Source organism: Castor canadensis, chromosome X (assembly GCF_047511655.1).
Source record: "Castor canadensis chromosome X, mCasCan1.hap1v2, whole genome shotgun sequence".
Taxonomy (NCBI): Eukaryota; Metazoa; Chordata; class Mammalia; order Rodentia; family Castoridae; genus Castor; species Castor canadensis.
In genome coordinates, this window is record NC_133405.1 from 17,117,066 (window position 1) to 17,129,441 (window position 12,376).

Here is a 12,376-nt window from a genome sequence, read left to right on the forward strand (position 1 = left end):
ATTCCAATACTTCAGTGGTAGTTCTCAACACTGATGCTAGTAAAGCAAGCACCTTTTCATGTGCCACTTTGGGGAATAAACACCCCATTGGAAATCCTGTGGCACAGCACCTTTTTCCATCTTCCACACTGTGACACCACAGTACTGGCATATTATCAATAATCCTAGGTTGAAAGATTTGAAAAATAAATATTTAATAAGCACTTCATATCAAGCAATACAAACATCACCTTATGTATATTTAAGTTCATATTTTAATCAAATTTAAGTCACAAAAATAATATATAATTTCCATATCTATTAAAAGTAATTTTGGAAGGAATGCAAATAATTCAAATGCAGATATCAAACCTACCAATGATGTTGATAATTCAGTTTTATTCCTCTCTTCAAAAACGCCAGCTTGTGATTTTGGGCTTTATTTTCTGGAACATAAGACTTTACACAAACTTTTATATGTGCCTGTGTTTTGCTAAAAAAAAAAACTGGAAAAAGCAATTTAAAATATTAAGAGATTTGGCTACATTTTATAAGTCAAATGTCACAAAATAAGCAACTTATCTTGGAAGAATGAAGAATGCTATTATTCTCAACACTATCTCCTCTCTGTTTCAATTTATAACTGAAATTCTTACTCTATGACATCCACACAAATGCTTTCACCACTGGACAGAAGACTCTGCCATCTTCAATATCATACTATATGGTTAGAATGATTTGTCCCCCCAAACTCACATGTTAATGATATTAAGAGGGTGGAAATTTAATCTCATTATGCATTTAGATTTGAGCTCTTTGGGAAGTGATTAGGTTAGGTCATTAGGGTGGGGATCTTATGATTGAATCATGGTAGATTTACAAGAAAAGGAAGAACAACCAGATAGATACACCTGCACTTGTGCTATGATGTGATGCCACCTAGGGAACCCTCACCAGAGTCTGCACAGCGCTGTTTGGACTTTGTATCTCCACCTGTGCACAAATATAAACCTCTTTTCTCTATAAAGTATCCATGTCATTATTTCATTATAATAAAGCTGACTGATACAATATATAAGATGGGTTATAAAATCCACCAATGCTTCCTAAAAACTATTCTGATATAAAACCCTTAAAGTTGTAATAAGATTAAGTGGGAGCTGGTGGCTCATGCCTGTAATCCTAGCTACTCAGGAAGCAGAGATCAGGAGGGTTTGAAGCCAGCCCCAGGCAAATAGTTTTTAAGACCCTATCTTGAAAAACTCCACCACGAAAAAGGGCTGGTGGAGAGGCTCAAGGTGTAGGCCCTGAGTTCAAACCCCAGCAACACATACACAAATATTGCATATACTGACGGTTGCACCATGTTGTAAGTACACTAAAAGCCTCTCAATTACACATGTTAAGTAGATGAATGGTATGGTACATGATTTAACTCTCAATAAAGCTGTTACCAAAGAGGGAAAATAGAAAAATTTATACTTTTAATAGGAAAACTCTTGTTTACGAGGTCTAGCCATGGAGGATGACCAAGGCAAAATGCCAGCACTATTAATCAGAAAATAATGAGCAATGAAGCAGTGAAAAAAAAGTTGTATTTAGCACTTAATGTACTGAAATCATATAAGTATTACCCAAAAAGTTCCTTCTGGGCAGCTAATTGAACAGCACAGTTAAGTTTCTTCAGTTCAAGGGACAGCATTCTTGATAAACTACTTTTTTCTGCTAGAATCACGGCACTCCACAAGAGTATTGTATGTGACTTTGATCATCAAAAAAGTAATGTCAAACACATAAATCAATGTAAAAGATCGAGAGATTACTCAAAAATAGACCCTTGCAACTACGCCCAAGTGATTTTTTTTTTTACAAAGGTGCAAAATCAGTTCAATGGAGGAAGGACACTTCAGTTCAATGGAGGAAGGACACTCTTTTCAACAAAGGCTGCTAAGGGCTGATGGAGTGGCTCAAGCAATAGACAGTCTGCCTAGCAAGCATGAGGCCCTGAGTTCTGCCCAAAACCAAAAAAGGGAGCTGAAGCAACTGGACATCTATAAGCAAAAAAAGAAAAGGAAAAGAAAGAAACGTTAATTTCAATATAAGCTTCAAATCTTGCACAAAAAAAATACTCAAAGTGGGTCACAGTATTAAACGTATAAAGAAAAATTTTAAGACTATTCAAAGAAAATGTTTGGGGCCTAAGGCTGTGTGGAATCTTCTTGGACTTGACAGCAAAAGTGCAAATACATAACATAAAAGGAAAACCTGATGATTTGACCTCATCAAAATTTAAGACTTTTGTTTTGTGAAGACTCTGTTAAGAGGATGGACACAAGTTTCTGACTGAGTGAAACTATTTGTAAACCACTGTTACAACAAAGAACTCAAATATAGAACATAAAAGAAAGTCTAAAAACTTGACAGGAAAAGAACAAAATAATCCATTCAGAAAATGAGCAAAAAGTGGAGAGCACTTCTTCACCAAAGGCAATACACAGACAGCAAATAAGCACCTGAAAAGGTATTCCCTGAAAGACCACCAAATGCACACCAGAATGGCTAAAGTAAAAAAAAAAAATGTGACCACACTAAGTACTGACAAGGATGCAGAGAAACCAGACTATGCAGACATCATTGCTGGGAATATAAAATGACATTGTTGTCCTGGAAAACAATTTGGCAACTTCTTACAAAACTAAACCTGCAAGCGTCACGTGACTAACTATTGCTCTCTTGGGAATTTATTCCAAAACAGTGAAAGCCAATTTACACACAAAAAAATCCTACACATAAATGTTATCATAGCAGCTTTACTCACAATGGCCAAAAACTAGCAAAGCTCCAAATCTTCTCGAATGGGTGAATAGTTAATACTGGTACATCCATACCATGGAATTCTACTCAGTAAGAAAAAGGAACCAGCTATTTATATCCACAACAACCTGAACGGATCTCAAAGGAACTATACTGAGTGGAATAACAATCTCTCAAACTGGGCAAGGTGGCTCACACCTGTAATCCTAGCTGCTCAGGAGGCAGAGATCAGGAGGATTTTGGTTCAAAGCCAGCCCTGGGTAAATAGTTTTGAGACCCTATCTCGAAAAAACCCATCACAAAAAAGGGTTGGTGGAGTCCAGTAAGAGCGCCTGTCTAGCAAGTGTGAGGCCCTGAGTTCAAACCCCAGTACTGCCAAAAAAAAACAACCTCAAAAGGTTACATACTATATGATTCCAATGATTCCATTTATGTAACACTCTTAAAAAGACCACATTGTAAAAAATTTTAAAAGGAAGACATTAGTGTGTGTCCATGGTAAGGAATGTGGAAAAAGGGTGTCAGCAGCAGTAGAGGAAAGTACAAGACAGCCTGTCTCGATTGCAGTGGTGATTGCACAAATCTGCACAGGTAATACAGTTGCACAGAATATACATGCACACACACACACAATCTAGTGAAATCACAATAAGCTCTGTGAATTGCACCAATGTCAATTTTCTGGTTTGCATACTGTACTACACTTATGCAAGATACTACTCTGGGCAAATCTGGGTGAAAGATACATTTGATTGCAACTTCCTGGGAATGCATAATTACTTCAGAATAAATAGCTATTTTTAAAAGGCTGGGTGTGGTGGTGTATACCTATAATGCCAGCTACTCAGAAGGCTAAGACAGGAGGCTTGTGAGTTTTAGGCCAACCCAGGAACCTTAGCGAGACCCTGTCTTAAAATAAAATTTAAAAATGGGTCGGGGTGGAGGTCAATGGTAAATTTTTTACCTAGCATATTCAAGACACTGGGTTCCATCTCTAGCACCATCCTCCCCCTCCCCAAAAACAGCTAGTGCCTTATGGTTTCATAGGTAGATAGGCAGACAAACAGACAGAGATATGTATATACATATACACATACATATGTATATATACAATGTATGCATACATATGTACTAATCAAATTATACACCTTAAATATGTGCAGTTTATCACACTTCAATTATACTTAGTAAAGTCGAGAATAAAGAGAAAGTTTAGTAATGTCTCTTCATCGAAGTGCATCCGGGAACATCTTGACTCTATCCCCTTGTCTACTAAGATATTGAAGGCAAATCAACAGACACTGAGCATCCAATTACATCTGCTTATTCACCATACCCAAAATATGCACAGAGCAAAACATTACCTTTTTCCTTTATAAAGTAAAAATGCAACTTAAAATTGAGCCTTTGTTTGAAACTACCAACTGCTTCGGCTAGCTGACAGAGTATTTTAGTGCACTCTTCTGGCAACCCACCCTACCTCCCCAAACTTTTCTCTTCCACTTTTTAAAACAGAAACTCTGCCACAATTCTAATTACTTTTGATAAGATTCATTTCGAAATAAGATTTAATAATAAAATCAGCTAAAAAAAACCTTATAAGGAGATGATGTTTTATGTTCTCCAAACAGAACTTGTCCAAGATTTTCATAAAGTATTTTCTTTCTAGAGTCTTGACAGAAGTCAAAGCTAAAAGAGAAGAGGTTCAAATAAGATTTTTTAAATTGGCAAAGAAATCAACCTTTGTAATCCATATAGACTCTCTACTGTTAATAGGGTTGCTTCTGAAATCCAGGAGTGGGTACCAGTGGAAGGGAGGTAGGCATAAGGAAAGGGGGAATGAGGGTGAATATGGTGGATAGTTTGTATCCATATATGAAAATAGAAGAATCAAACCTGAAAAAAATATGACCTGTAATATCTAACTGTGATTTATATACCACATTACATAAATCTTTTTAGATTGTCTAGCGGCTAAACTCATTGGTCGAGCACTTGTGTTACCACTACTCACAACTTTTTAAAGTAGGAAATCACAATCTTTTAAAAAAAACTAACAATATTTTCAGAGTTAAACTTCAAATTAAATAAATATAAGTTAACAGAAGTTTCAAGACTATACTAATTCTAACATGCGACATTTAGAAATTGTACTTGTCAGTTCTTTATTTTGGCAGCACTGGGATTTGAACTCATAGCTTCCATGCTTTCTAGGCAGGCACTCTACCACTTAAGTCACTCCACCAGCCCAATTGTTAGTTTTTGTCAAAGGGAAACAAAGAACAAATTCCTCCCCAATTATACCTCCACATACTCACTCACAAAGCAAAGGATTATTACTTAGTAAAGAATTACCTCCCAGTAAATTTGAATATAAAATGACATAGAGAAGATAATATAGCCAGGCACTGGTGGCTCAAGCCTGTAATCCTAGCTACTCAGGAGGCAGAAATTAGGAGGATCTCGGCTCAAAGCCAGCTTCTGCAAATAATTCCACAAGACTTTATCTCGAAAAAACCCATCACAAAATAGGGCTGTTGGAGTGGGTTAAGGTATAAGCCCTGAGTTCAAACCCCAGTACTGAAAAAAAAAATTCAAGCCCCAGTACCACTTTTAAAAAAATATTCCTTTGGCATGAACTTATTCCATAAAATATAATTCTGTGAAGGTATCGTTTAAAAGTCCAAAGGGTAGTAAATTCATAATTTTCCTTTCTTAGAAATAAAAACTTCCTCATTTTTTAAACATTGGTCTCACATTGAAAGCTCTCTTTTAATCATTTTCCTTGTTACCTTTATTACAAAATTATATTTCTTAATATATCCAGGGCTTTCCTTCATTACCTTTGAAAACCTAAGATGCATTTTAACCTAGTTAGGTCATGCACCACTTATCTGTTGTATTCGTAGGGTAGCAGAGATACCACTGAGTCCATTCTGCTTACAAACACTTCCAGTAATGACTAGAAGAGGGACAAGGGCATTCATTAACATCACAAAGTAAAACAAAGCAGCACTTTCAAATCCATAATGAAGTAAGTGAAAAGTAATTGGGCCTATTGCTACCATTCATTTATAACTGTGCAGTTACAAATTTATCATTTAGTATAGTTATAAATGTAGAACAGTTACAAATTTATAGTTATAAACATTTAACAGTGTAGCTATAAATTCATAAAGTTTCATTTATCATTGGTTTCTCTGGGTACATAAATTTTTTAGATACCTCGGCTATGCTTAACCTTTTCTTAATTATAGAACCCTTTCAGAATATGATAAAAGCCCTTGCCCAGAAAAACACATATTTAGTGAATATATTAAATTCTCTGTTCAGTTTTTTTTTTTTTTTTTTGCAGTATTGGGGCTTGAACTCAGGGCTTTCATCTTGAGCCACTCTACCAGCTCTTTTTTGTGATGGATGTTTTTGAGATAGGGTCTCACAAACTATTTGCCTGGGCTGGCTTTGAACTGCGATTCCCCAAGCTCTACCTCCTGAGTAGCTAGGATTATAGGCGTGAGCCACTGGTGCTGGCTCTGCTCAGTTTTAAGAGGCTTCATAGAGCCCCTGAACTCAGGTTAGGGGCTTGAGCTGATTAAAGCTATCTAAGTGACTTTCTTGTGTTATTTTAACTATTTTCGTAAGATTAATTGTAAAATACACTTCATTCTTTCCTATGTTAAACAGAGTATGGTGATCACAATTTCACCTTCCTTGATGACTCAGGGTCATTTCAGACATCAATCATTGCATGTGCTTTGATTCTGTGACATTCTCAGGAGCAAACAAGATAGGAAAAGACGAGAAGAATTAAAAAGATGACCATCAACACCCCTGCTACCGACATCACTCCATCTCTCCTTACACTAAACACACTTATAAAATTTGTATGTCTCTTTCATTTTGGTTGTCTGCTGTTGTTATGCCTCCTCCTCCTTCTCCTTCTTTTTCTCCCTCTAACCTGCTTAAGAGAAGACTGTCCATTTCTGGAATAAATAACCACACTGTTAAAGCTAGGCCTTGAGAACAAGAGATTTTAGTGCACAAACATTATGACAGGTATTCTTCCTCTTCATGTGGCACTTCTTACTTTAGTGAATCTCAACTACATTCCTGATAGTCTACCATATTGGAAAATTTAAATCAAACAGCAGAGCTTGGATAAGTTCATTATCCTTTCCCCAAATTCCATACACTGCTTTTAAAAATAAACATCTGTTATCAGTTTTACCATATGGTTAGGCTTTTTTTTCTGAAGAAGAGATAGTGAAGAGAATTATCAAGTTTAAGGAATGAATATAAATAGCCTTACTATGACTCTGTAAAAAAACAGACAATTATAACTGCATTTACTGTAATATAATCAGAACTTTGTAACTGCAACACAAATTAGTCATAGTCTCATAAACACCAGTTGGCTGAAGTTTCTAAAAGGAAAGTAGTGTATTGATCAGTTTTTTATCACTGTGACAAAATAACTTGAGAAAGGATTTATTTTGGTTCACAGTTTCTCATGGCAGCCATGAAGCAGAGAAAGAGAAGGAGAAAGAATGCCTTGCTAGTGGGGTTTCTCCTATTCCCTGTTATATTCTGTCCATGTCTCCAACCTATGGGACAGTGTTGCCTACATTCAGGGCAGGTCTCCTCTGCTGTAATTAATTCTCTCTGAAAATGCCCTCAATGCCCTCACAGACACACCCAGGGGAATGAGAGATCTCAGGTTTGAAGCCAACCCTGGTAAAAGAGTTCCAGGACTGGTGGAGTAGCTCAAGAGGTAGAGTACCTTTCTAGCAAATGTGAGGCCTTGAGCTCAAGCCCCAGTGCTACGGAAAAAAAATGAGGATAGCTGAGCATGTTAGCACACACTTGCAATCCCAGCACTCAGGAGGCTGAGGCACAGGATCATGAGTTCAAGGCCAGCCTGGTAAGACCCTATTCAATAGTAAGAGAGAGAGAGAAGAAAAGAAGGAAGATAGTTCACTTCCTCAATGACATCAAACAATTTTCAAGTTCTATTATTTAATAAGTAAAGTAACTAAACATATTCTTATCACACAATCCAGCAATTATACACATTGGTACACTTACCCAAATGAGCTGAAAACTCATGTCCATACAAAAACACGCACAGGAATATGGTAGAAGCTTTATTTATAATTGCCAAAATTTGGAAGCCACCAAGATGCCCTTCTGTGGGTGAATGGATAAATTTTGGTACATCTAGCCAATGGAATATGATTCATTCCTAAAAAGATATGAACTATTAAGCCATGAAAAGACATGGGGGAACTTAATGCATACTATTAAGAAAAAGAAGCCAGTCTCAAAAGTACGTACTATATAATGCCAACATTTGGGAAAACCATGGAGACAATTAAAGATGGGTGGTTGCCAGGGGTTAGGGAGGAAGGAGGGATGAACAGGAGGAGTATACAGATTTTTGTGGCAATAAAATTATTCTATATATCATAATGGTAGATATGTGTCATTTTCCAAACCATAGAATGTGCAACACCAACAGTGGACCTTAAGGTAAACTATGGGCTTTGAGTGACAATGATGTGTTAATGTAGGAACAAGGTTATAAAACCTGTACCCTCTGGTATAGGATGACAATAGTGGATAAAGGTGGGAGGAACAGAGGGTATACAGGAACTCTCCATACTTCCCTGCTCAGTCTTGCTATGAGTCTAAAACTCCTTTAAAAATAAAGTATACTATAAAAAAAAGAATAAGAAAGTCTACTAGCCTGGCATGGTAGCCCACACCTGTAATCACAACTACTGGGGAGGCTGTACATAGGAGGAGTGAAGACTGAGAGAGGCCATGGCAAAAAACATTATCTGAAAAATAACTAAACTGAAGAGGGCTGGTGGCATGGCTCAAGTGGTAGAGCTCCTACCTAGCAAATGCAAGGCCCTGAGTTCAAACTCCAGTACCACCAAGAAATTAAAAGGACAAAAAAAATAAAATCTACTAAAATTCATGTGTACATGAAGATGTAGAGAAAAATTTCTAGAATGTATGTTATCAGCAGTGTTAATTTACTAGATGTTAGAAATATCTTTCTTATTTTTGCCTGTCCACATTTTCTGAACTTCTACCTTGAATGTTACTGCTTTCTTTGTTTGTTTGTATTATGGGCTTGGGGTTTGAATTCTGGGCTTCATTCTTGCAAAGCAGGCATTCTACCTCTATGGCTTGAACCATGCCTCCAGTCCATGTTACTGCTTTTGTAATAGTAAAGTTTAAAACCTAAAAAACTACTGAATTATGGAGGTTTGGAATATTAACATAACAACAAGACTCACTAAAGGACAAAAAGTATAATCACAGAAAAAAAAAGTGGAACACATTGAGAGACAGTCTACCCAGCTCCATGGCTCACGCCTGTAATCCTAGCTACTCGGGAGGCAGAGATCAGGAGGATCTCGGTTTGAAGCCAGCCCTGGGGAAATAGTTCACAAGACCCTATGTCGAAAAAACTCAACACAAAAAAAGGGTTGGTGGGGTGGCTCGAGTGTTAAGAAAGCCTGCCTAGCAAGTGTGAGGCCCTGAGTTCAAACCCCAATGACGCCAAAAAAAAAGCAACAGCCTAAAAAGGAAAGAGCTTATATAAAAGAGATTCCAACTACTTACTGTGGGTGAAGATCATATTTCTTTGGGAGACAACATGCTGAAATAAATAGGAAAAAGGGAGGAAAAGACAAATGCAAACTATAAATAGAAAGGTATTTTTTACATTCCGTGTGTTTGGCAAAATGTTGGCTCAAAAGGCTACCAACATCACTCCTCAGACGAAAAGGCACATTTCAGGTTTCAGGAGCAAGTAAACCCCTGGAAGGGATGGGGAAGGGGTAACTCAGTGGCAGAGAACTAGCACTTGCCTAGAAGCCTGAAGCTCTCCCTGGGTTTCATCCCCAGCACTGCCAAAAAAAAAAAAAAAAACCTATGGCCAAGTCTGTAGTCAAACTGAACCCAGCGCTATTCTCAACCTCATACTGCATTTGTGCAGAACTCTCCCGCACAATGGATTAAACAACTAAGGAACAGAAAATTAAGTCGTATTCATTAATACCGTTGGGATCAAATAACCCACAAAAAATCTTTTTGAGTCAGTTTACAACGAACAGAACAAGGCTACCAAGGAAAGGAGCTCGACATTACTGCGGGTTGGGAAGCCCACTAAAGAGGAATTACGACAAAATCTGTGACTAACGGTAACTAAATACAGCCTGGTGTGGTGGTACACACCTCTAATTCCAGCACTTGGGAGGCTGAGGCAGAAAAAGCGGAAGTTCAAGGCTACCATGGGCTACACAGTGAGACGCTGTCTCCAAAAATCTTGGGGGGGAAAAAAACTCCTAAAAATGACATAGTTGCCATTTATTGAGAGATTACTATGTGCTGGGTAAATAATACTATCTTGGTGTTTGCAGAGGAGGGACACAGGAGATCAAAGTAGATTAACAAGAATGGAGGTGGGGGGGTAAAAGTGTGAAGCCATAGGAGAGAGAGTGACAGAAACATGGCGGGAATGTACCGAAGAAAGGCCACAAGGAGCGTGTGTGTCCAGACAGAGAGGTGATGTAAGAGGGGAGGAAGGAGCAGAGGATTGCAGGAGCTGAGAGTCAGAGGAGGAGCTTGGGCGGGAAGGGAAGGAGGAAGCTGAGGGAGGAGTTGAGCGAAGAGGAGGTGAAGGAGCAGCCAATAGGGAGGGGAGGAGGAGGAGCTGAGGAAGAGATGGACAGCTGAGGGGGAGGGACGAAAGAAAGGGCCCAGAGGAAGAGGAGGGTGGAGGAGGCGAGAGGGAGGGATGGAGGACGAAACCCGAGAGGGCGGTGAGCAAGATAAAAAAGCCGAAAGGAAGGAAGAAAGGAACCTGAGAAGCAGGTGAAGGAGCGGCCAAGAGGGAGACGGAAGGGGAGGAGCCAAGATGAGGAGGAGGGGCTGAGACGGAGATGGCTGAAGGAGAGGAAGGGGAGGAGCCTAGACGAAAGGAGGGGCGGACCCAAAGAGGAGGGGGAGGAGCCTAGAGGGGTGGATCTGAGAACTGGAAGGAAGGGAAGGGGCTGAGAGCTAAGGGAAAGAACAGACCAAGAAGGGGGAGGGAGGATCTGTGAGACAGGAGGAGATGCTGAGAGGAAAGAAAAGATCAGGTCAAAAGAGATCCAGATCCGCCAAGGGGGAGGATCAGAGATGGAGAGACCCTGAGACACACCCACAGAGAGAGCTCTGGCATACCTGGACCAAGTCCACGAGTTCCCAGCCCTGGTGTCAGCCCTGGTCTACTCCAGCCCCCTAGCCCAAGCCTTCCCCTCACTTCTCACTCCCCTCTGGTTCTCACCTGGCAGGATCCAGTCTGTCCATCCTCCTCGCAGTAGTTGACTGGGGCCAATCCGGGGAGGTAGAAAGCCGTGCAGCCCCGCAACTTGAAGCCCTAGGAGCAGCCCCAGCCCCAACAGGCATCTCAGCCCCAGAGGCACCAGAGGTTTGGTTCCCACGCGGAAGCCACGAGTACCCATTTTAGCACCCGCTCAGGTACTGGGGATAAGCACCCTGAGCGAGATCGGAACAAGTGGGAGGGAAAAACGTAAATGACAGGGAAGAACCGTGGACAGGGAAGGGCCGAGACCGACTAGTGAGAGGAGAACTCCTAGGAAGAACCCTTAGAGGGCTAAGACAGCGGGTTGAAACCTGGTTGCTAGGGCGCTGGGCAGTTTGCGAGCAGGCGGAGTGCGCATGCGCGCTTGCGTGCTGATCCCCTTGGTGTCTTACACGCCCTCCGCATCCTTCCTTGCCCCTCCTCTCCCTGCACTTTCCCGCGGTTCTAGCAGTGCTTCACTCCCCGCCTCACCTGCCACACCAATTTCATTTCTGGCTACGTGGGTTGGAGGGATGCGGGGGGAGAGGTGAGGATTCGAGGGCTAAGTGGTCCAAGTATAATAACTTTTACGCCCTTGACTCACAGCTAGTCCAAATTTGATGTTCTGTAAATTAAGTTAAAATGCACGCCGGGTTTCAAAGATAAAATAGCAAGCATCTCAGTGATTTTACACTGATGGCATCACAATGATTTTAGATTAAATAAACATAATTAATTTCGCCTGTTTATTTTTTTAGTGCGGCTACCAGAAATTTTTTAATTACAAATGTGACTTGCATTATATTTTTATTCAGCACTGGTCTGGGAAAGGAAGAAGGGAGGGAGGGGGAAAGACTAAAGAAAAAAGGGGAGTACGAAGTCTGCTCTAATACATCGGAAGAAAATCTCCTTTCTCTTAGCAGTGGGGATGTCATTTTGCGACCTCTGTAAAAACCCTTGTCGCCCTTACGTTCTGCTCTTTATGGTGTCCCATAATGCCAAGGCTTGCATTTGGACCAAGAGAGTATTGTGGGTATCATGCAACAAAGACAGAAGAGCTTAATCATTTTTCCCCCTCGTACCTCAAGAGCTTTGCAGAACAAGAGGTCATTTGTTTAGGCTGAGACGTTTATGCCTTGCCAAGTGCCTTTCAAGTCCAAATTCCCACTCTCAAGAGGTCTGCTTCTTCTGGTGATTGGCAGGCGGCAATTCAAGACAGAA

The 12,376-nt window shown here is 40.0% G+C and overlaps 1 long non-coding RNA gene across 31 annotated transcripts in view; it reads right to left on the reverse strand.

The window, feature by feature from the left end:
* Window positions 1-11,711, reverse strand: part of LOC141419779 (uncharacterized) — an 83,345-nt gene extending 71,634 nt beyond the window's left edge. For 9 of the 31 annotated variants that reach the window (XR_012444500.1, XR_012444494.1, XR_012444484.1 and 6 more), the window contains exons 1-5: window positions 11,138-11,706; window positions 9,430-9,466; window positions 7,879-8,035; window positions 356-5,755; window positions 53-164 (exon numbers count right to left, since the gene is read on the reverse strand). This is a non-coding gene — a long non-coding RNA (uncharacterized lncRNA). Of the gene's footprint in view, window positions 1-52; window positions 165-355; window positions 8,036-9,429; window positions 9,467-10,333; window positions 11,091-11,137 lie in introns of those variants that run through there. The other 22 variants (XR_012444480.1, XR_012444488.1, XR_012444489.1 and 19 more) reach the window with 15 other exon arrangements.
* Between the last annotated feature and the right edge of the window lie 665 nt (window positions 11,712-12,376).